This window comes from Leptodactylus fuscus, chromosome 9, assembly GCF_031893055.1.
Source record: "Leptodactylus fuscus isolate aLepFus1 chromosome 9, aLepFus1.hap2, whole genome shotgun sequence".
Taxonomy (NCBI): domain Eukaryota; kingdom Metazoa; phylum Chordata; class Amphibia; order Anura; family Leptodactylidae; genus Leptodactylus; species Leptodactylus fuscus.
In genome coordinates, this window is record NC_134273.1 from 21074582 (window position 1) to 21083345 (window position 8764).

Sequence of the window (8764 nt, forward strand, 5' to 3'; positions counted from 1 at the left end):
CGGTAACACTGTGGTTTCTCCGTGTGCTGTATGTCATGCATTGCTACCGCCCACTTGGCTAGTATACGCTAAACACTCTACGAATACTACAAGGCTTATATCTTTGGAATAGCTGAACAGATTTGGATAAACAGGACACAAAAACACTCAGGGTAACAGTGCCTATCAGATTGGACTTTTTGCACCAGATGGCACGTCCTATTTAAAGGATAGCGCCCTGATCAGAAATGTCACCAATATTATTATCATATGTATCTGTTGATGATATTTTGCATCATTTTCCCCATTATCTACATATACGATAGCGATCAATCTGCAGACAACTATCAGCCCCCATAAAGAGACAAGGCTGAACACTTAGTATTTCAGTAGCGCCTGTGAGATAAGTGGCTGCCACACACCCCTGGCGCCGCATATATCAATGCAAACAATAGCATCAGGAAGCACAAGTTGCTATCAGGATTGATAGAGGGCAGGGGGTGCCCAATTTTCTATTAAAACGGTAATTACATTGCACAAAAAACTCAGCCCTGGAGGGGCCAAGTGTCCATTTATAAACACATTCAGATGGAATTGTTCTTTAACATGAGGCCTCGGCCTAGAGCGATATTATAATGCACATCTACTCGCTTAATACAATGGAAACAAATGCCGCCTCTGTATTAAAGCCCCGGTAATCACTGAAATTAATAGCTTTGATGAAGCCGAGGATTTGCCGCCGCTTTTACATGTTCACTGTTTGTGTCTCCATTAAGTGTTTTTACAAAGTCACATCATTACGAGTCCCTGAATGTGAAAATATATGGAAAATGGAGGCTAAATAGGCCATTTATCAATCTTGTTTATTAATGATAGCTAATGGCCATTAGAAAGCTGCAAATTTCACATTAGCTCAGCACTGTCTAATGGTTCTTTAAATGTGTGGAGTTGCTTAATCTGATGTTCTGATTATTACCTGAGGCTGTGCCGTGACTGAATGAGACATGCATTATTTATGGCCTTCAATCTAGACAACACAATCGCTGCAGAGATGGAGCAAAACAGCGAAGAAATTATGTCATAAACCCACATCCTGCTGCTCCGAGGGGTTGCAGGGTAAACTGATCCCCAATGTACATCTAGCGATCAGTCACTAAAATGCCTACAGGAGCCTGCATTACCTTTAAAGGGGGATTCCAGGGGAACATGATAAGGATAGGTCATCAATATCGGATCACCCGATACACAGAGAATGGAGCAGGAAGCAGGCAGCGCTGTTCTCTGTGTAGTGACAGAACTGAGTCACTGCAGCTTAGCAAATTGCAATGCCTAGTTTGGCCACTACACAGAGAACGTCGCTGTCTGTTTCCTGTTCCCTGATCCATTCTTTGTTTATCAGCTGATTGGTGGGGGTGGCTAGTTTCAGATTCCCACAATCTGATCCTGATAACCTATCCTTTGGGTAGGTCATCAGTATTTCTGATCAGCAATACCCCTTTAAGTTTCTCCACATTGATGTCACACAGTACCCCTCCTAACCCTCACCTAGTCCCCTGACATGCATTGATGAGGGGCAAGAACCCTGAAACAGCTGTCTGACATGGGTGCCTTTCCTTTTGGAAGGATTCTTTGAAAGTCAAGCATTGACTGTGCGGGCTCCTATAAATGGTGCTAGAGGCAGCTTTCCTTTTTCCACCAGCGAGAATTGATTTTCATACTATTTGTCAGACCTAAAGTAGAAAAGCAGAAGTCAAAAGGGATTTTATATGTTCTCTTTTTTAACTTGTATAAGTTTCCTTCAAGTGCTCCTAATCAGAGTGCACCTCATATGTATGATCTTTACGGTGTAGCATAACACAGCAGGGGATATACTATCTATCTATCTATCTATCTATCTATCTATCTATCTATCTCCTATCTATCTATCTATCTATCTATCTATCTATCTATCTATCTCCTATCTATCTATCTATCTATCTATCTATCTATCTATCTCCTATCTATCTATCTATCTATCTATCTATCTATCTATCTCCTATCTATCTATCTATCTATCTATCTATCTATCTATCTATCTCCTATCTATCTATCTATCTATCTATCTATCTATCTGTCTCCTATCTATCTATCTATCTATCTATCTCATATCTATCTATCTATCTATCTATCTCCTATCTATCTATCTATCTATCTATCTATCTATCTATCTCCTATCTATCTATCTATCTATCTATCTATCTATCTCATATCTATCTATCTATCTATCTATCTATCTATCTCCTATCTATCTATCTATCTATCTATCTATCTCCTATCTATCTATCTATCTATCTATCTATCTATCTATCTATCTATCTCCTATCTATCTATCTATCTCCTATCTATCTATCTATCTATCTATCTATCTATCTATCTATCTGTCTCCTATCTATCTATCTATCTATCTATCTCATATCTATCTATCTATCTATCTATCTCCTATCTATCTATCTATCTATCTATCTATCTATCTATCTCATATCTATCTATCTATCTATCTATCTCCTATCTATCTATCTATCTATCTATCTATCTTTCTTCTATCTATCTATCTATCTATCTATCTATCTCCTATCTATCTATCTATCTATCTATCTATCTATTTATCATCTATCTATCTATCTATCTATCTATCTATCTATCATCTATCTATCTCCTATCTATCTATCTATCTATCTATCTATCTATCTATCTATCTATCTATCTATCTCCTACTATCTATCTCATATCTATCTGTCTCCTATCTATCTATCTATCTATCTATCTATCTATCTATTTATTTATCATCTATCTATCTATCTATCTCCTATCTATCTATCTATCTATCTATCTATCTATCTATCTATTTATCATCTATCTATCTATCTATCTATCTATCTATCTATCTATCTATCTATCTCCTATCTATCTATCTATCTATCTATCTATCTATCTATTTATCATCTATCTATCTATCTATCTATCTATCTATTTATCATCTATCTATCTATCTATCTATCTATCTATCATCTATCTATCTACAGTCCTATGAAAAAGTTTGGGCACCCCTATTAATCTTAATCATTTTTAGTTCTAAATATTTTGGTGTTTGCAGCAGCCATTTCAGTTTGATATATCTAATAACTGATGGACACAGTAATATTTCAGGATTGAAATGAGGTTTATTGTACTAACAGAAAATGCGCAATATGCATTAAACCAAAATTTGACCGGTGCAAAAATATGGGCACCTCAACAGAAAAGTGACATTAATATTTAGTACATCCTCCTTTTGCAAAGATAACAGCCTCTAGTCGCTTCCTGTAGCTTTTAATCAGTTCCTGGATCCTGGATAAAGGTATTTTGGACCATTTCTTTCTACAAAACAATTCAAGTTCAGTTAAGTTTGATGGTCGCCAAACATGGACAGCCCGCTCTCAAATGATCTGAAAACAAAGATTGTTCAACATAGTTGTTCAGGGGAAGGATACAAAACGTTGTCTCAGAGATTTAACCTGTCAGTTTCCACTGTGAGGAACATAGTAAGGAAATGGAAGAGCACAGGGACAGTTCTTGTTAAGCCCAGAAGTGGCAGGCCAAGAAAAATATCAGAAAGGCAGAGAAGAAGAATGGTGAGAACAGTCAAGGACAATCCACAGACCACCTCCAAAGAGCTGCAGCATCATCTTGCTGCAGATGGTGTCACTGTGCATCGGTCAACTATACAGCGCACTTTGCACAAATAGAAGCTGTATGGGAGAGTGATGAGAAAGAAGCCGTTTCTGCACGTACGCCACAAATAGAGTTGCCTGAGGTATGAAAAAGCACATTTGGACAAGGCAGCTTCATTATGGAAACAAAAATTGAGTTGTTTGGTTATAAAAAAAGGCGTTATGCATGGCGTCCAAAAAGAAACAGCATTCCAAGAAAAACACATGCTACCCACTGTAAAATTTGGTGGAGGTTCCATCATGCTTTGGGGCTGTGTGGCCAATGCCGGCATCGGGAATCTTGTTAAAGTTGAGGGTCGCATGGATTCCACTCAGTATCAGCAGATTCTTGAGAATAATGTTCAAGAATCAGTGACGAAGTTGAAGTTACGCCGGGGATGGATATTTCAGCAAGACAATGATCCAAAACACCGCTCCAAATCCTCAGGCATTCATGCAGAGGAACAATTACAATGTTCTGGAATGGCCATCCCAGTCCCCAGACCTGAATATCATTGAACATCTGTGGGATGATTTGAAGCGGGCTGTCTATGCTCGGCGACCATCTAACTTAACTGAACTTGAATTGTTTGTTCAAAATACCTTCATCCAGGATCCAGGAACTGATTAAAAGCTACAGGAAGCGACTAGAGGCTGTTATCTTTGCAAAAGGAGGATCTACTAAATATTAATGTCACTTTTCTGTTGAGGTGCCCATACTTTTGCACCGGTCAAATTTTGGTTTAATGCATATTGCGCATTTTCTGTTAGTACAATAAACCTCATTTCAATCCTGAAATATTACTGTGTCCATCAGTTATTAGATATATCAAACTGAAATGGCTGTTGCAAATACCAAAATATTTAGAACTAAAAATGATTAAGATTAATAGGGGTGCCCAAACTTTTTCATAGGACTGTATCTATCTATCTGTCACTATACAGTAAAACCTCTGCAGAAGACCACCTTTTTGAGAAGCCTACGCCCCACTCAGACCACATTTTCTGTGTTAGACTTTTATTTTTCCATATGTAACATCTTCTTAGAGAAAACAACTTTTTCCTTCAATTTGGAGTGGCCGCCTCAGAGAAGTTTTTAAAACAACCCTACAAATAAATAAAAAAAATCATATTTATACAGTATTGTGCACAAGTTTCAGGCATGTGTAAAAAAGTTGCAAAGTAAGAATATTTTCAGAAATAGAAGGGTTAATAGTTTAATTTTTGGCAATGAAGAAAAAGAGAAATGTAAATCCCATCACTATTTAGTGTGAACTTTGCCCTTTGGAGGAGGAGTCCTGAAAGTGATAATACGGCCCCCGCAGAGCCCTGATCTCAACATCATCCAGTCAGTCAGTCTGGGATGACATGAAGAGACAGAAGGATTGGAGCAAGCAACATCCACAGAAGATCTGGGCTTAGTTCTCCAAGATGGCGGCAACAACCTTCCTGCCCAGTTCTGCCAAAAACTGTCTGCAAGTACTGAGAAGAACTGTTGGAAGGCAAAGGGCAACGGTCACACCGAATATTGATGAGATTGAAATTTCTCTTTTCTTCATTCCCTTCATTTTGTTAACAGACAAAAACAACCTATTAGTTCTATCTCCGACAACATTCTAACATAAGAATATATATACATATATATACATATATATATATATATATATATATATATATATATATATATATATATATATATACCGAAAAAGGAGTATGGTTAAAATAGGGACAAGGGCGACCTATACAGCGAATGTTACTGTTATATAAGAAATGCATAATATGTTAATAAAAGAGAACGCAGAGATATAGGGGATTGTAATACCCAAAGTTACCACAAGATGTCAGCCTTCCTGCGCGCTCTCTCACTATACGCAGGTAATACAAGTTTGCTTTATGAATTGTTAAACCCACTTTCCAAAATAAAGGCGAGCAGCAGGTGCACAGCGTCTGAGCCGATGCTACTAAATATGATTCGTTGCGACACAGTACACACTTGTTCCAATAAATTGTTTGCAGACCTACTCTCTTCCATCCCTAGACCTATTTACTCCCCATTTTATGCAGTCAGGAACATTGCTTTATGTTCAGAGTTTTTCATTCACTCACTTTGGAAATAATTGGCTTGGCAGAAAACAGACTGTCGTGTTCTCGTGGCTGAATAGGGTAAAGTGTACCCCTCAAACAAGCGCACACGTTGTTAGCGGCCATTGTAAGAGCCGTTCACCCCTTCAGTGCTGGAGTATATACCATGCAATTGACATATGTGGATAGAGGACCTCGATAGCCCACCCGAAAAGGGAGATGTGATGATTCTGCAGCAAAAAATACACGTTACGTGCTCATTTTCAATATTCTGGATGCTACATTTTGCATGGAAGTCGTTTACTGCTACATATTAAAGGATTATCTTATCGTATCTTATCTTATCTTATCGTATTTTAGTGGAGTTCTCAAAACCCCAATCACATGTGTCCATACCCCTTTACTTTGGCATGAGGAAATGTACCCATTTCCCCTTGCCAACTTTGTCCCGTCCCAATTCCACCCTGCCCCTTTGTTCCACCACGTGCTATAATTCCCCCTTAGTGCCCCCATAAGGTATCATGTCCACTTAAATCTCAATATAACACAATATAACATGGATTACAGGTTATGTCGGGTCTTATTCATTGGTCATATTGTGAGTTTGCAGCTCAGTCCCATTCAAGTGAAAGGGGCTGAGCTGCAATACCAAGCAAGTCCACTATACAATGTACAGCATTGTGCTTGGTAATGAATGAGGCAGCGAATGTTGTCACCTCTTCTAACAGCTTATTGGTGGATCTGATATTGATGATCTATAATACCCCTTTAGTGGCCCCCAAGGTATAATTCCCCCATAAGGTATCATGGCCACTTACATCTCAATATAACATAATATAACATCGATTACAGGTTATGTCGGGTCTTACTCATTGGTCATATTGTGAGTTTGCAGCTCAGTCCCATTCAAGTGTAAGGGGCTGAGCTACAATACCAGTGACGGCCACTATTCAAAGTACAGCACTGTGCTTGGTAATGAGTGAGGCAGTGAATGTTGTCACCTCTTCTAATAGCTTATTGGTGGATCTGATATTGATGATCTATAATACCCCTTTAGTGGCCCCCACAAGGTATAATTCCCCCTTAGTGCCCCCATAAGGTATCATGTCCACTTACATCTCAATATAACATAATATAACATCGATTACAGGTTATGTCGGGTCTTATTCATTGGTCATATTGTGAGTTTGCAGCTCAGTCCCATTCAAGTGAAAGGGGCTGAGCTGCAATACCAGTGACGGCCACTATTCAAAGTACAGCACTGTGCTTGGTAATCATTGGGGCAGTGAATGTTGTCACCTCTTGTGTCGGAGTCCCCACTGATCTGATAGCGATGATCCATCCTACGTATCAACTAGAAAACTCCTTTGAATTCCAAGAAATCCTCCTCTTCAATGCACAAAATGAAGAGCCCCATTCCACATTAAGCTCTGCTATATCTTCAGTATTGTAATAACTTAAAATTATAACTTTCCGGGGTATTTATAGGGAAAAATGTGAATATTTCTCTAATCTTATATTTTATTATTCACCTTTAAGCTGCTGCTGAATTCTGGAATGTGACCAACGCCGAGTATAAATGAATGAAATCTGAATAATCTGAAAAGAAAATGGGATCTTGATGGAAATGAAGGATATTGTCTCAAACGCAGAAGACTACTGAACCCTGGAAACTGCTGACACCAAAAAAATAGTAAGAGCAACTTGAAATCACCGAGACTCCCTGAAAATCAATACGACCCGACAGACCAATTATTCCAATTTGTAAGAGGTCAAGGCAAGTGATTTGTAAGGAGATAATTCTAAGTATATGCGAGTGACAGGACGAGAGAGAGTCGGACGTCTGATGACATCTACCGCCATCCGTCATCATGTGATATAGGAAATATTGTGCGGATATCACATAAATCTTCACTAACTGAAATACATTACAACATTGAGATTACCCAATGCGGGCGGGAGGAGATAAAGGTTCTTCTGCTCATAAAGAGTAGACAAATGTCCTAAAATACTGACAAAAACACACAGATCAATGTAATATATAGTGTGGTGTTACAGGTTAGTCCCATTCATGTTGAAAAAAAACTGAGCTGCACTACCAGACACAACCTGTAGACAGGTGTGGCGCTGTTCGTGAAAGAAAGCAGTTATGTTTTTCAAATCCTGAAAAAATTCAACCACAAAAATGTATGTTTGTTGGAGGAGTTGGAACCTGAACCTGCACTGATCATGTAGGCAGATTCCATATTAAAGGGGTTGTGAGTGGTGAGACAACCCCTTTAACTTTACTGACTGGGTTTTTTCCAGTCCAGCTGGATTTACATTACATTTATTCATATTGCAGTCTTTTGGTTTCCTTCAATTTTCCATAATTCCTTTAGTTTTTCTTAAAGGGGTTTTCCAGGCAGATTTTTTTTTTTTTCTAAAGGTGTGTTAGTACTAGTAATGAGTTAATAAGTACACCTATATACCTTTAGCAGTGTTTGGAATGACTTCTGGGTGTCTCTGGTTGCTGCTGCATCCTCTGCCTTTGTTTACAGGGTGTTAACTTCCTGTTGTGCAGCTTCCTGTGTAGCTGCTACACTAACTCCCTCTCACTCAGCCCCCTCCGCTCTCAGTTCGTTACAAAACTCTCCCTGTCTTACTCTGCCTAGCAATCCCGCCCATTACTAGCCCCTCCCACTCTCCCTGTCTCTCTAGCCTAGCTATCCCACCCATTACTAGCCCCTCCTACCCTCCCATGTCTCCCTAGTTAACCTATTCCACCCACTACTAGAAGACTAGAAAACAGGGAGGGGGGAGAGAGTTTAGTTTAGGGGTTCATTCACACTTTATCCTGGAAAACCCCTTTAATTTCTGATGTAAATCATTTGGGCATATGACATTGACCCTAAAGATAAGTGAACTGGATCAGAACCAGATTCAACCTGATTTTTCTAAAAGTTCCTGGCTTGACCCAAATCCCAAACTTTTGG